Source organism: Galeopterus variegatus, unplaced genomic scaffold, assembly GCF_000696425.1.
Source record: "Galeopterus variegatus unplaced genomic scaffold, G_variegatus-3.0.2 Scaffold76, whole genome shotgun sequence".
Classification (NCBI taxonomy): Eukaryota; Metazoa; Chordata; class Mammalia; order Dermoptera; family Cynocephalidae; genus Galeopterus; species Galeopterus variegatus.
In genome coordinates, this window is record NW_007726187.1 from 960270 (window position 1) to 975224 (window position 14955).

General features: G+C 40.9%; 1 protein-coding gene across 1 annotated transcript in view; it reads left to right on the forward strand.

Moving 5' to 3' along the window:
• Nucleotides 1-1627: 1627 nt before the first annotated feature.
• The window catches only part of AFAP1 (actin filament associated protein 1), a 148736-nt gene continuing 135408 nt past the window's right edge, over nt 1628-14955 (forward strand). Inside the window, exon 1 of the mRNA XM_008578719.1 lies at nt 1628-1699. The gene's annotated coding sequence lies outside the window, so the exon portion shown is untranslated. The remainder of the gene's footprint in view (nt 1700-14955) is intronic.

Sequence of the window (14955 nt, forward strand, 5' to 3'; positions counted from 1 at the left end):
TGTGCAGTATATTCACTAGTTCCTCAGTTGATTCTCATATCTATTCATTCTACCTTTTCTTTATGGAGCAGTGATTTGACAGTTAATTATGCAGAACCACAATACATCTAGTTTGATCGGAACAAAATGATTTTGGGTATTGTATTAGTCCATTTCTTTTGCTTATAACAAAATACTTAGAACTGGGTAATTTATAAAGAAAACAAAATTCATTGCTTACAGTTTCAGGGGCTGGGAAGTCCAAAGTCCAGGGAACACATCTGGTGAGGTGTCTTACATGGCAGGAAATGGCAGAGAAGAAAGAGACTAACCTCTCATGTGCTCTTCTTTTAAAGCCTTTTAAAAGTCCTCTTTTAAAACCACTCCCCTGACCACCATTATTAATCCATTCACTACAGCATGGTCCTACAATCCAATCACCTCTTCAAGGCCCAACCTTTTGATTAGCATTAATAGGATTTCCCACCCTTAACACAGGGGGAATTAAGCTTCTAATTTATGAACTTTGGGTAAACAATTCAATCAGTTGTTCACAGCAGATGTGAAATGCTCTTTAGGTGTTTATTGAACTCTTGTTTGTACCAGCACTGTGCTGGACAGTTTATAAATATTACTTAAGCAAGGTCTGTGGAGTCAGGCTGCCTGGGTTTTGCTAATTAGCTGTGTAATTTTGTGCAAGTTTTTAAGTTTGTATGTACCTGACTTTCTTAATCTATAAGATGGGATGACAGGGCAATTGCCATCTCACAGGACGGGTCTGAGGTTTAAAGGCAACCATATGTGCACAGTGCTTAGCTTAGTGCCTCGCACATAATAAGTGCTCAATAAAGTTGCAATTATTTCATTGTCATTTTTTAATGTAAATATCCAGAGCTAATAAACTTGTCAAAGACAATGCATTCTTAGCCCTTGAACCAAGGGTTTCTTTAGCTTCAACTGGTAGGGTTAACTTGCCACTTAAGTATTGGCCTCTTGAATACCTTGAATTTCAAATGAATGTAACCAAGGGACTTCATAATTGGACCACTGCCCCCAAATCTGATTTTAATCTCTGTGGGTGAATAATCCTGCGGCTTTGTTTCTTTGGTCTTCTTTCTGAACTGAGCATGTGGCTGTGAACTCCTTTATGGTGACTTCTGGTACCGAGGCAATCATTTTATTGCAGCTTCATTAACTGCTTCAGGGGACACAATCTCAGGCTGTAGGAAGCTCTCAGATTGTCACTTATGTACTCTCCAGAAAAGGCGAGGCGCTTCTCATGGCATCCTGGACTTGCTTCTCTTAGCTCTCTCATCAGTCTGCAGATATTTTTTCTCCTATTCCTCATTAGACTTTAACTTCCTTTTGAACAAGGACTGTTTTTCTTGTCACTTCTAGGTCCCCAGCACTTAGCAATGTTTAGCACATAGTAGGTACTCACTAAATATTTAGCAAATGCTAGTCTAGCAGAGCACAGGCTAAATCCACAAGTTGATATTTAAGCTGTGTGGCACAAAATCTGCATTGGCAAAATTTATTAAGTCAATTTTGTTAATGCAAGTTTGAAGTGTTTTAGTTACTTAGTTCAGTAATCATTTATTGAGTGTCTTACAGCCTATGCATTGGGGATAGAAAGACAATGATGTATGACTTCTGCCCTCATGACTGTGCAGTCCAGTGTGGTGGACAGATACATGGACAGATGGTGTAATATCACGTGGTGAGTATTAGGGTAAAGGGTGCCCTGTGTGCATTGGAGCATAGAGTAGGACTGGTGCTTTGTGAACATGGGCCACAAGTTAAAACAAAATTGAAATTACTCTTTACATATTCATACTTACGTGTTTTTGTGGGAAGCAATTACTTTTGAGTAGGTACTAAATAATCTCTTAAATGGCTTTTGCTTGGGCCTCATTTTTTTCTTTCCTTCATTAGAACAGAAAATATAGTTCAGTATCGTTGCAGGAGTTCTGGACCAGAGGGTGGGTAACTAGGTTTTGGCTTTGGCTTTGTCAGTGAACCAAATTATCTCCTTCCATTATGTGGGCTTTAGGTTCCTCAACTGTAAAAGGAGGGGTTGGACTGTATGGTTTAAAGCTTCTTTTAGTTTTGACTTTGAGATTCCTCATTTCAATCCATCTTTCTTAGGAGAGGACAAAGAACATGGTAATTTGGCAATTGTTTATCTATATATACGGGGACTTTGCAGCCTAATTTTGGGTAAATATCATTTTTAGTGAGCCCAGGGAGAAGTATTGTGTTCTCTGTTTAGCCTTCAGCTGTGAAGAGCATGCAGTCATATTAATTTTCCTTGGTGTCACAGCATTAGTGGAGTCGGCTGGAGAGAGGGGGAAACTAACTGTTAGAGGTTATATTGTATGCACTTGAAACAGAAGTCATTAAATCTTTTTTACGAATACATTTTCTGGGGATTCCAACTTTGTGTGATTTCTCTGGGTTAAGCATGGAAAATTTGATATCATCTTATGACATTTGCATCCTCTTTGGCCTATGCTTAGGGAATGTACGAAAGCCAACTTTGGAGTCTAGCAGTAGAAACCTCTTCATGCTTCTGTGCTGTAAGGTTGGATTACCTCAGCACATCGGAAGAAGATGTGATATTTTATGTCAGCTGGTTCTCTCCAGGAACTTAATGACCTCTTGGAGGAAGTAACACCACGGACATTTAGGAGCGCTCGAATCACTCTAAGCCTGGATACTAGGGCTGCCCATGTACATTGGTCGCTGTCTCGATGTCTGGATTTTTGGTTAGGAGCAGCGGGGAGGGAGATGTTGTGGTCTTAATTGTACATTGTTGTTGATCATGATTTCTTACATTTGTATTTTGCTTCATAGTTCACAAAGAATTTTAAAATCCATTATCTTATTTTATCTCCTCAGTAGTTCTGTGGAAAATGCAGGTCAGTTTTCTTAACTTCTGTTTTTCAGATGATTTTACCATGGCTCACAGAAGCTAACAGCCTTAACCAGGGTCATAGAGTGAATTCATCGCAGAATTGGGAGTAGACTCTCAGGTGGCTGGTGACCCTTTTTTTCCTTCAATGTCTCACCGTGGGTGGGTGCCCTGTACCATGGTAATGATACATGTAAGGCTTAGTCCTCTGTAAATCCCTATCTCATTTGCGGAGGAGGTCTTGGGAGGTTTCTGTCCATTTTGGAGCCTTTAGATGCCCTGTCTGTCTCCTTCCTCCCCAGATGCATGGGCGTTTCTGAGGGTTGACCCTTGTGCTTGGCGCCTTCTCTACCTCGACACCACGTGCATGTTAGTGCAGTTGAGTGGATGCCTCTGTGTGCCTGCCTCCATGTTGTCAGGTTGGACTGTTAATGTTCAGTAAATGATGCCAACCTAACCCTCTCATTCTCATTGTAGAAATGAGACGTGGTATGTATGACAGGCTTTCTTTTTTTTTTTTTTCTTTTTTATTCAAGCTAGTTAGGGCCAAAGCTGAAGTTGGTCTAAGCAATGACTACACTGTTTGAAGACTGTGATTGTGTTATCTTCCTTTCCTCTGTAACGGTGTGGACAGGCCATCTTCATTGTGTTCACCAAATGCCTGGCTTGGAGTCCGGGCCATAGTAGACATGTAGTTGATACTTGTGGCCTAGATGAAAGGAAGGCCAGCAGGGGCATTAAATCTGGAAAATGATGAGTGAGTGAAAGGAATTTTTACTTAAGACATTTGCAAAAGAAATCTTTTTAGAAAAGTTGACCTGTTTCTCAGTTGGAGTTGGTTTCAGCTCACAAAAGCAGCTGTGGGCCCAGAGGGCTAGGGCTTTGGGATTTCAGCTTGTGACAGATGAATCTAATTTGTTGTATGAATGTATTATCCTTTTGTGGTTTTATTAGACCTTTCTCCCAAATGGAATAGATTTTTCTATAAAAGTCACACATCCTTTTTGATAAGTGTAACACTAATTTTATGGGATGGTCTCCCAAAAGGTTACCTGCCAGGAACTGAACACACTGCTTCAGGCTCATGGCCTCTGGTTTCTGCCTTCGCTGCTGAAGGAGAGAGAGGCACTCTCAGAGCTAGGAAACGAGGCTCCCTTTGGCACACTAGTCATTCTCAGCCACGATTTCAAGTCTCTAGGTTGGCATTTCTTTCAACTTTTAGGAAGTAGGTGGTACGTTCACATTGTAGTGTGGAAGAAGAATGTGGTGTCAACAATCAGCTCCAGTCCCTGCTTACTGGCTCTCTGACTTTAGATAAGTCACGCGGGGTCGCCAAATGTTCTTCCTTCTCTATTATGCTTTCCTTGAAAGATTTTTGGAAGGATCAGTAAGATAATATAGTGAAAGTGCTTTGTATTTTTCTATTTTGGAAAATGTCAAACCTATTTGAAGTATATGTAGTTATTTTTATAATAGATTTAATATAGTTATTTACTGGACATTTGGCACTGTTTTAATTCTACTGGGATATAGGATTTAAAGCCTTAATTCCTTGGGAATACCACTGAAACAAAATTTACTAGATTTGCTCTGGAAGAGAAGAGAGTATTTGGCTTAAGAATTTTGCTAATCTTACAACGTATTGATGAGGTTCTCATGGCTCTTTATATTTAGACTCTATTTATTTTACAGAAATTTTCTATGGCCAGATGTGGATCTGAGAATATTACAGATATTAACTCATTTAAGTCTCATTACATCCCTTGGGGATTGTAACCCTACTATTAGTGTTCTCATTTTACAGGTAAGGAAACTGAAGTTCAGAGAAGTTAAGCAACTGGCCCAGGGTCACAGAACTCTTAAGTGGCAGTTCTGGAATTCAAACCCAAGCATCTGGCCCTGAGTCCTTCTCTTGGCCACTGCTAAAATGCTGCCTGCTGTCCCCTGCTACACCTTATTTAATTTCTTCTTCTTCTAATACACAGTAAGCCCTTTGACTTCCAGGGACTATGTCTGTTTGATTCAGCACCATATCTCCAGGACCTGATGCAATACCAGCACATCGTAGGCATTGTTGAATGACTATGTAAGGATTTTCTGATATTAGTATTTTATCATCACTATTAAACAAAATTCTTGCACCTGCATTTTTTCATTTGACTCTTACAACTGTGAGGTAGGTAGTATTCTCCTCCTGTTTCACAGATAAGGAAATTTAACCATATGAATAATATATGGTAGATTCATGGATTAAACTCTGGTCTTCCATATCCTAAGTCCATATATTTTTAGTCTTTTTTGTTGTTGTTGTTAAACTTTCAGATTCATTTAGAATTCTCTTCTTTGGTGGGGGTCATCAGAAGGAAGGATAGTTAAGAAGGTTTTATGATCTTTATATTCAGTGGGGTTAAAAAAAGAATTTAAGTTGTGTTGACAGCTAGAATCACTGAGCTGTCTGCTGTAGGTCCTCAGAATAGGAGTTTCTCAGAGATAAAGTCTGCATTCTGTAAATGATTTTGTAAAGGCTTATTTTACTGGGGGATAGAATTGGAAATCCTCATGACATAGATCAAGTATTCATATGTATTCTTTCATCTTTTATTTTTCATTCATTTTATGGCTCTTCATTTCTTCACCAATATTCTTACTCTGTCCTCTCTAGCCAGTTCTCTGCTGTCTTTCTTCTTACGTTATTTCTATCAGAGAAGTTTATTTTTTCCCTATGTAAAATCTGAAAATTGATATAATATGGACAAAACAGGCAAAACAGAACTCTTAAAAGAGTGTAACATTTCTCCCCTGATTATAATGGAAATATATGATCACTGCAGAAAATTTGGGAAAGAAAATGAGGATAAAGAAGGAAATAAGTCCTACAAGCAGATATAACCCTATTGATATTTTGATTTTGTGCAGAAGAGAGTCCACACAGCAGGGCTGAGACTATTTCCTCAGAGAGGCCTGTGTGCAGAGTTGGCCTCTGGCTGGTGCCTGGGAACTGGGATGTCGGGAAGGTGCCCAATGCCCTAACTGATGAGAGGGGCCCCCTGTTCCTTAGCTGTCTCATGCTGAACACCTGCTGTCCTTCTGGGAGTCTGGAGTCTTCGTACGTGCCAGGCAGAGGGTGCCCATGTGACCAGCACCCAATAAAAAAGAGCCCTGGGCACCGGGTCTCTAATGGGCTCCCGTGGCTGTCAGCGCTTCACACATGGGTTGTGTTGTCACGACTGTTGCCGGGAGAGTTAAGTGCAACTCCCCTGGGAGAGGATTCTGGAAGCTCCTGCCTAGTTTCCTCTCTTCTTTGCCCCTGCGTCTTTTCCCTGTGCTGATTTTGCTTTGAATCCAGCCACTGTCATAAATCCTAGCTCTGAGTGGACCTGTGTGCTGAGTCCTGTGGGTCCTAGGGGATCATCGAACCTGGGGTGGTCTTGGGGACCCTTGAAACAGGGCTTATTCTTTTTCTAAGCATAAATATGTATATATTTTTAATAAAATGGCTATTATATCTTTTTGAGATCTCTCTTTTATTTAACAGATGTCAATGAGCATTTTGTCATTAAATATTTTCAGAACATGCTTTGTAATTATATCTTAAATGTTTATGTGATGTTGGATATTTGAGTTTTATAATTTATATTGTTATGATAGGTAATGAAAATCCTTGTTTGTAGAACTTAGTGTGCATCTCTGATTATTTTCTTAGGATACATTTTCCTTGGAGAGCTGATGAAAGGGTATGATTGTATGTCTGATCTTGTTAGAGATGTTATGGAAAGGTGGTTTCCAGCCATTCTCATCAGCAATGCATGAGAGTAGTCCTCTCTCTGAATCCTCACTAGTACTGTGTTATCATTTAAAAAATTATTCGTCAACTTGATAAATAGTAGGTGGTATCTCATTTTAATTTGCATGTTTGAATATCACTGAAGTTGAATGATCTTTGCCATGTGTTCATTGACTCTTTTTTCTTTTGTGACCTCTCTGTTCATGTCTTTTGGATTGAGAATAATGGGAGTTTTTCCTCTGTTGCCTAGATATTTTGTGACTGTTATTATGGGCTGGGATCGTGATCTCAGAGGGTAGAGGCACTGTATTGCTCGTTCTGCTGTGTCTACCAGAGACTTTAAACAGCCGTATATCTGTGGTAGGTGCTTAAGAAGCAGGCTTTGGTTATGATAACATCTTTTGCCCATAGATAAAGAGCATCCTTAAAAAAAAGAAAAGACACTGATAGATATGTGCATTGGAAATAGTAATGGCCATGGGAAAGATCCTATGAAATCCTATGGAAGATGGTGGTAGTAGTGGTTACTTCTGTGGAGGAGTGGAAGTGAGAAGAAGGCCTTCTGCATATTTACTTCTTGCTGTGCTATTGTAAATATTTCCACCGGGGTGTATTCATGTATTTCTTATGAAATGTAAAAAAGCTCATCATGTGGAAACCTTAATAAGCTAACCGATTTCACATACTTGCAAAAGTAACTCATGAGATAGTAGTGGGGAGACAAAGGGAAGAAGGAAAAGTGTGCTGAAGGTATCTTTTTGGGGCATTTGGGGTCTGTGGAGGCAGATGTTGACAGGCAGATGTTATAGGCTCAACACTGAAGGGCAGGCAGGAGGAGGTGGGTGGGGCAGAGGAAGTGGTGAGCTGCGCTGCAGGACTGGGGGAGCCTCAGCCACACCGCTCTGGTGCTCAGGATCACATGTTGCCTGTCAGTGTCCCTTTTTGGGCTAGCATGGCCAGGCCTTTAACCCGTTCCTGCTCAGTTTTAGGGTATAGGCTGCCAAAGGGTGGGGGTGGGGGTGTGCTACCCTTCTGCAGCTGCGGCTGACCTGGGGAAGCAGACGGCTGGCAGCAGGTCCTTCCCTGTAGAGGGGTCGGGATGGCACACTGTGTTCACCACAGATGTCAGTTATCTCTAGCTGCTGACAGGAACCTGTGGCCAAAACTGAGCAGCTGTACGCGAGGTGGGGTGGAGAAGGGGCACTGGAAGCCAGCACCTGCTTCTGGAAGCTGTGTGTGTAACAAGCGGAGCCCTTTTTACTTTGTATGTTTATTGCAGGGAGTATAGATGGTGTTTGATGGATAATGGGGATGGAACAGGTAAAGCCCTCAAGTCCTTTGGGTGGCACAGCTCTCCTGAGTGGTGTTAGATAAAAACAGCAAGTCATAGAGTAAGAATGTACAAGCGCACTTCAAAAAATTCGTGAAAAGTAGAATTAAAAGATCGTGTGAATCTCTTTGTGTTAGTCCATTTCTATTGCTTATAACAGAAATACCTGAACTGGGTGATTTATAAGAAAACAAAACTTATTGCTTACAGTTTCAGAGACTGGAAGTCCAAAGTCCAGAGAACACATCTGGTGAGGGTCTTGGTGGTGGCAACAGTAACCCAGGGGTCTCACATGGCAGAAAATGGTAGAGCAGAGAGAGACCAACCTCATGTGCTCTTCTTTCAAAGCCCTAAGAACCACACCTATGACTACCATTATGAATCCATTCACTACTGCACAGTCCTACAATCTAATCATCTCTTCAAGGCCCCACCTTTCAATTACCCTAATAGGATTTCCCACCCTCTTAACAATCACAGTGGGGATTAAGCTTCTAATATATATGAATTCTGGGGCACACAATTCAATCAATCCACAGCACTCTTCATGAACTTTTTGAAGTAGCCATCTGTAATATCCTATTCATTTACGTGTGTGTAGTTATTTCTTTCTTTCTTTTTTTTTTTTAAATTTTTATTTTGTCAATATACAATGTATATGATTATTATGGCCCTTCACCGACACCTCCCGCCCTCCTCCCTCTCTCCCCTCCCCCCAAGAATGTCCTTTCCGTTTGCTTGTTGTAACAACTTCAAAAAAAGTATAGTTGTTATATCTTCTTCCCCACCCCCCCCCCGGTTTTTTTTTGTGTGTGTTTGTGGGTAAATTAATTTGTAGTTATTTCTGCACACATATATATCTCTGGCGGGATATATAACATACTGTGAATGTTGACTGCCTTTGAGAAGGGCAGTGGAATCGGAGGTCACAGTGAAGGAAGAATTTCACTGTTTTGTATGATTATGAATTTCTATTTTATCATTTAATGAGTCTTAATTACTTGTAAGTTTGAGTATTGCTTGTAATTAAGCAATATTTACTTTTGAAAATTTGAAGGAAAGATGATAACCTGTGCCCAGGGACAATTTACTTAACTTTTCTATGCCTGTTTCCCCATCTACAAAATGGGGGATGATATGGTACTGATTTTATAGGGTTGTGATGAGAATTAAATGAGGTAAAACTCAGAGACTGGCATCTTAGGAGTAAATACTAATGAGTAATAACTAAGTGTTATTATTTTAGCATTTTAGAGGAAAAAGAATGATAACGGGTCATTATGGCTTAATGTACTGTAAATATCAGTGGATGTGCTCACGGTGTTGGAAAGAACTGGAACTCCATGTAGAGAGTGTGATGGAGAAAGCGTTTTGGGCTGTGGGTTGGTCTCTCTCATGTGTGTGATCTTGGGTGGCTTACTTGCATCTCTGATCCTCATTTCTCTCATCTGGGAAGTGGGAGCAGTAGCCTGTTTGTATTGCAGAAGTTGGGGTCACATGCCGTGCGATGGACATGAAAGCTGCTTGAATATGACAGAGCAGAAAGAGAATGATAAGGAGTCTTTATCCAAAGAACAAAGGATGTGTCTGCCTTGTGGGGAGGGGTGGTTTGTCCTGTTTCTTTGAATGTCATAGGAAAACAATTCAGCTTTGTGGCATCAGTCTGACAGCCCTGGGCTGCCTCTTACTGAGTTGGCCGTTATCATTTGCTGTCATCACAGCAGTAGTAATTGAAGGGACAGCTTGCGTTGATTTGCATTTTTGGGTGTTTGTGCTATTTATAAACACTTAAGAAAAGACATGGAAGCCTGTTTATGGCAAGCTGGCAAATTCAGCAAAACGTGGAAAAATCTGTTGGCACGGTTGACATGTGCACGGACACAAAGCACTGAAATGAACATGCACATTTGTCTGTATTTAAAAATTTCTCTTAAAAAAGACATTTAGCCATTGGCCATATGGTTTATAGAACTTTTTCCTTTAAGTACATGAAGATGGCTGTCAGACATCTGAAATCTGAAGCCATCTTAAAACACTGCCATAATTTTAAACTGTCCCCGCCTGTTGGCTCCCCGCCCCCCCTTTTTTCTTGCCATTTGTGAGTGAAGGATCCAGTGTAGGGAAGTATCATCTTCCAAAGGCTTGTGTTACAATTAATTTCTGATGTTCTTCCTTTTGGCATCCTACTCCCTAGTTACAATTTATAACGTTAGCATCACTGAAGTACAGGGTAGAGACAGTCTTTATTCCCCTTTCTCTTTGTAGCACCGATCACTCTTTAACATCCTTTTTGATTTGTCTGTCTCTACCTACAAAAATGTAGGTCGCCTGCTGTATCACCAGTGCCTGGCAGATAGATTCTTAATAAATATTTGCTGAATGAATGAATGGGCTGAAAGAACCTTTTTCTTCCTCCATCACCTCATGAAAAGTGTTTCTGGAAAAAGGTGGATGAATAGGGATCTTATGTAGTAGTTACACAGGTTGCTATGGGGTGGCTTACCATCCTTAAATACTTACCTGGAAGAAGGCGTAGTACCTGAGCAGAAATGATATAGATAGTCCCTTCAGGAAATAAGCCAAGTATCACAGCTTTTCAAATAGGTATGTGATGTTTGCCTATGTGTTACTATGAAGAGCTATTGTGTCCTGGAACCACAGGCCTTCAGATCCCTTGCACAAGTAGAGAAGTAAAGACAGAGGCATGGGTTTGCTCCTGGTCACCTAGGCAGAGTTCTACATCTGCTCCTCTGGTGCCAGTTAACTTCTCACTACACTACCCTCTGTATTGCTAAAGCAAACTTCCTTCACTCTGAATACGGGAGGGAAAAGATGTACTCTGGAGTCACAGGTTTGGAGGAAAAAACCCAGAAAGCAAGTCTTGTACCTAGAAAAAGTGGCAATTTTAATAATGCCTTTGAATCTCCACTCTTCTCATACATTTTATAAAGCAAATAAAACAATAGAAGGAGTTTGGGGGATGGCAGTTTTAGAAAAAGGAAAAAAAAATCAAACCAGAGCATTATAATTTCTATTTCATTCTCAGTCTAGAACTGAAGCACTTTAGACTCCCCTCTAAGATACAACTCCTATCTGATTGGAAGCCATTGTGCAGCTGGTAATTACCCATAATTCTAGAAAGACAGATGCAGCACCAACTCTGTCCTCTAATGGCAGTCTTATTAATTTTAAATTTGCGTGACGGGAGAAGCAGATGGTGAGGTGGGGTATGTATGTAGATGTTTGGTCATTGATAGCTTTTTACTTCCACATATTACACTGGGATTTGTGACCGTCTCAGTCTGCTGAGAACTGATTATTATCTGTCCCCTAGCCAGCTGGGTTCTTTTTCATACTGGTCTCAGAAAGATTGCTGCTATTACCGGATTGTTGGTTGTTTTGAAATCATGAAAGTTTATTTGCTACACCCAAAATTCTGAAGCAGAGCTATCAAATCTGGGTGCTTTTTAAAAATTACGTAAGCAAATTAAGGTCTTCTTTAATAGGTAGTGTGTCTATTATTGATGTGAGTAAGAGATGTATTCCACTGCAAAATTCCTGGTCTTTTTACAAGGATGTGAGCCTTAGAACATGACTTGGATTTTCTAGGTGATTATGTAGGCATGACACAGAGCACCAGACAGATACATTTATTAAAGCAATCTCTTTTTATTTTATCTGAGTTCAGATTTTACATCAGTATTTAGAAAACAGCAAAAGAACTTGGAGGAACAGTCTTGCTCCTCCACTGCATCCCCTGCCCACATCTTCATAAATCCCAAGGGTGCTTGCAGGACGACACACTCCCTGCCATGCTTGAAACTGGTCACTCTCACCACAGGTCCTTCCTCGGCTGTACGCCTGTCCTCTGCCTTGCTTTCCCCTACCTTCTTCCTCCCTCTGTCTCGGCCGAAGGAATGGCACTAGCCGTGGTTTTTCCGGGGCGGGAAATGTAGAATGAAGTGTTGCTGCAGTGCCTCCTGTCCCAAGGAGACTGACCTTGTTTGCTGCGCAGGCCTGGTAACAGTGTAGCACCAAAGTGCGCAGTTCTGCATGACAGTGACAGACATGTCCTCATCAGGGTGCGCTGGGTATTGTAATCATGGGCGGAAAGCACAGAAAAGCCTGTGATACTGTAATTGTATGTCTGAAGGCAGTCAAGGACTTTATGTGGATGGAGTCAGAATGGAGTAAGGAAGTTAAGGTGTAGTAGGCATCCCTCCCTTCATTAAATGAGACTTTCTCCATCTCCCTACGAGGCACACACAGGCATATGACTACACCTTACGTGTCATCCTTGTTTACAGGTATCCTTATTTACAAGTATACTGTGTAATTATGCTTAAAGTTAAATGATTATATATATAGTTAAATCATATAGTAGACCTCAAAGTGCAATCAACACAGAAATCTACTCTTGCTACATAGAGAATACTTTTACGTACCAAGTGGGAGAGCAGTGCTAAAATTTGGGCCGAATCATAGAATGATGAGTTGGAAAGCAATGGAGGTTACCTAGTACAAAGCTGTTTTTTTGATGAGCACAGAAATAGGACCAGAAGAGTGATTTTTGCCTAAGGCCCTGATGGTGTTTCACTGTAGCATTTGAGGCAAGCACTTTCTTGACCTGTTATGTTTCCTCTGATCCCTGTATAAATTTATTGTCATTTATTCTTTTGATCAGTGAGTTATTGCATTGTTGCCATGTACAGTACTCCAGAGAGTTGAAATGTGGCAATGTTTATACATTTCCAAGGTTTTAGTTGTACAATTTTTAAAAGTTCTTCTATGGTTTCTTGTTGGTTGCAAGTTATTCTTTCAGAAGCCAATTGTGTGGTGTATTCACATGTATTTATTTTTAAGGGCTAGTTTGGTTAGGACCTACTTAGAGTTGATGGGGTGGGAGCACAGTGATAGTATGATAGCAGCCTGCTTCATGGGCAGAGCGAAGTCACCATTTCCTGAGAAGTGCCTTGTGCTGCCGTACTTATTACCACACTGTCCAGTCTGTTCAGTTTATGTTGGTTTCCTCACATCTGTACGTATCTGGCTTCATTTGGGTCTCTTTAGTTATTCATTTTAATATACAACTTCAGACTGTATAAAAGAATGGCCATTTTAGCACAGAGATACACATGAAAGGACAACTTGCTATGTAAACGTGAACAGAGACACTTATGCAGGCTGTCATTTCTTTCATTCTTTGACTGGCAGGAGGGAGCATTCTGAATGTGCAGCTATGCTCCTTCACAGTTCCGCCTTGCAGGGCTAAAGATTTCTGGAGGTTTCAGTGGTAATTGTAATCGTTGAGAATGTTATTCTTGCAGATTTTAATGTCAGGATTTATTCAGTGTTGATTTGCTAGAAACAACTGAATTTCTACTCAAATATGTGTTAGACGTTCTCCTGGAAGGGTCGTTGGAGGTATTTGCTGTGGCTTGGTCTTAAGGGAAGCATATGACTTTCAATACAGTTTAAACCATGAATAACTGAAACACATCTGAGTGCTTTTTGCTATATGGGTAATTAATCACGGATGCTTCTCAACCAGACCTGATGAACTCTTGAGCCCCCCTCCCTGCTTTTTAAAAAAAATTTAAGATCACAGCCCCTCAGGTGGCCCCTACCAATCAATCGGTGTTTTCAGGTGGTTGAAACCTCTGTGCCATCTCTGGTTCAAACGGATTCCAAGCCTCCTAACACTTCTGTTTGTCTGCCCAGTTGCCTGTAGCACAGCCTGTCTTCTGCTGTCTGCCCTCAGCTCATACAGCATTCTAGACAATTGGGGCCGGGAGCCACCTTCACAATTGCCAGGGCTTCCAGAACCTAGTGTTATCTAGCCCTGGGGATAGAAAAGGTTACCCACGGCTGGGGCTTATTAGGTTTATATGCCATTGATAATGAGGAGGCTCTCTTCTGTGCAGGGAGCTTCCTACAACGTGCTTAGTAGGGTGAAGAATTTGTTGACATCCGCCCTTCTTGGGGAATGATAACTTGTGACCCTGTCCTTGCTTCCAGTAATAAAAATATAATTTGCATATCAGTGCACCTTGCATTATTTAGTATTGACTGACAGACTGTTCTTTATCATTCACTCAGCCACTGTTTATTGGGCAGCATATGTGTGCCAGTTGTGGTAGGAACTTGCTAGGCTCTAGGACTAATAACCCTTATGAAACTGGTGGGCCAGAGGGAAGTAAATATACGTGACTATGAAAGTTTTATAAGGGTGATAATTGGGGTGCCTTTTAGATGCAGAAAGTAGCTCTTCCATCATCCCATCTAGGAGGTTACATATGTCTTCTCAGCATGTCCCATACCAATGCATCCCCCCTTTCAAAGTACTCATTATTTTGAAATTCTCTGCTTATGTATATATACTTCCCATTAAAATGAGAGCTCATTAAGGACAGACTGTGTATGTATATGTGTGTGTGTATATATTCCCATTGCCAAGCGCAATAAGGCAACAGACAGATAAGGGCTCTTTTAGTATTTCATGAACAAATAGATGGGCTAAATGGAGACAGTCCCTAAGGTGCCCAGGACAAAGACAAGACAGCATGGGTTCACAGAGGGAGATGGTATCTTTGACTCTTTAATTTGAAGTAACTCAGACTTATGGAAAAGTTGCAAAAATAATACAAAGAATTCCTGCATGCCCTTCACTCAGACTCCTCAGTTTACCACAGTTGTGCCTTCTCTTTCTCTCTGTCTGTATATACATTTTTTTCTGAAGTGTGTGAGAGTGGGAAGATAGAGTGTAGGGGTAGCGTGATGAGGTGGAAGGGAAGAGGTGAGTGGGAGGCCTTTCCAGTGGTCCCGGGTGGGAGGTGGCAGTGGCTTGGCCTGGTTGAAAGTGGTGAGGGTGTTGAGGAGTGGTTAGGTCTGGTGCGTTTTTTTTTTTTTTTTTTTTTTTTTTTTTTTTTTGGGTCAAAATTTGGGGGG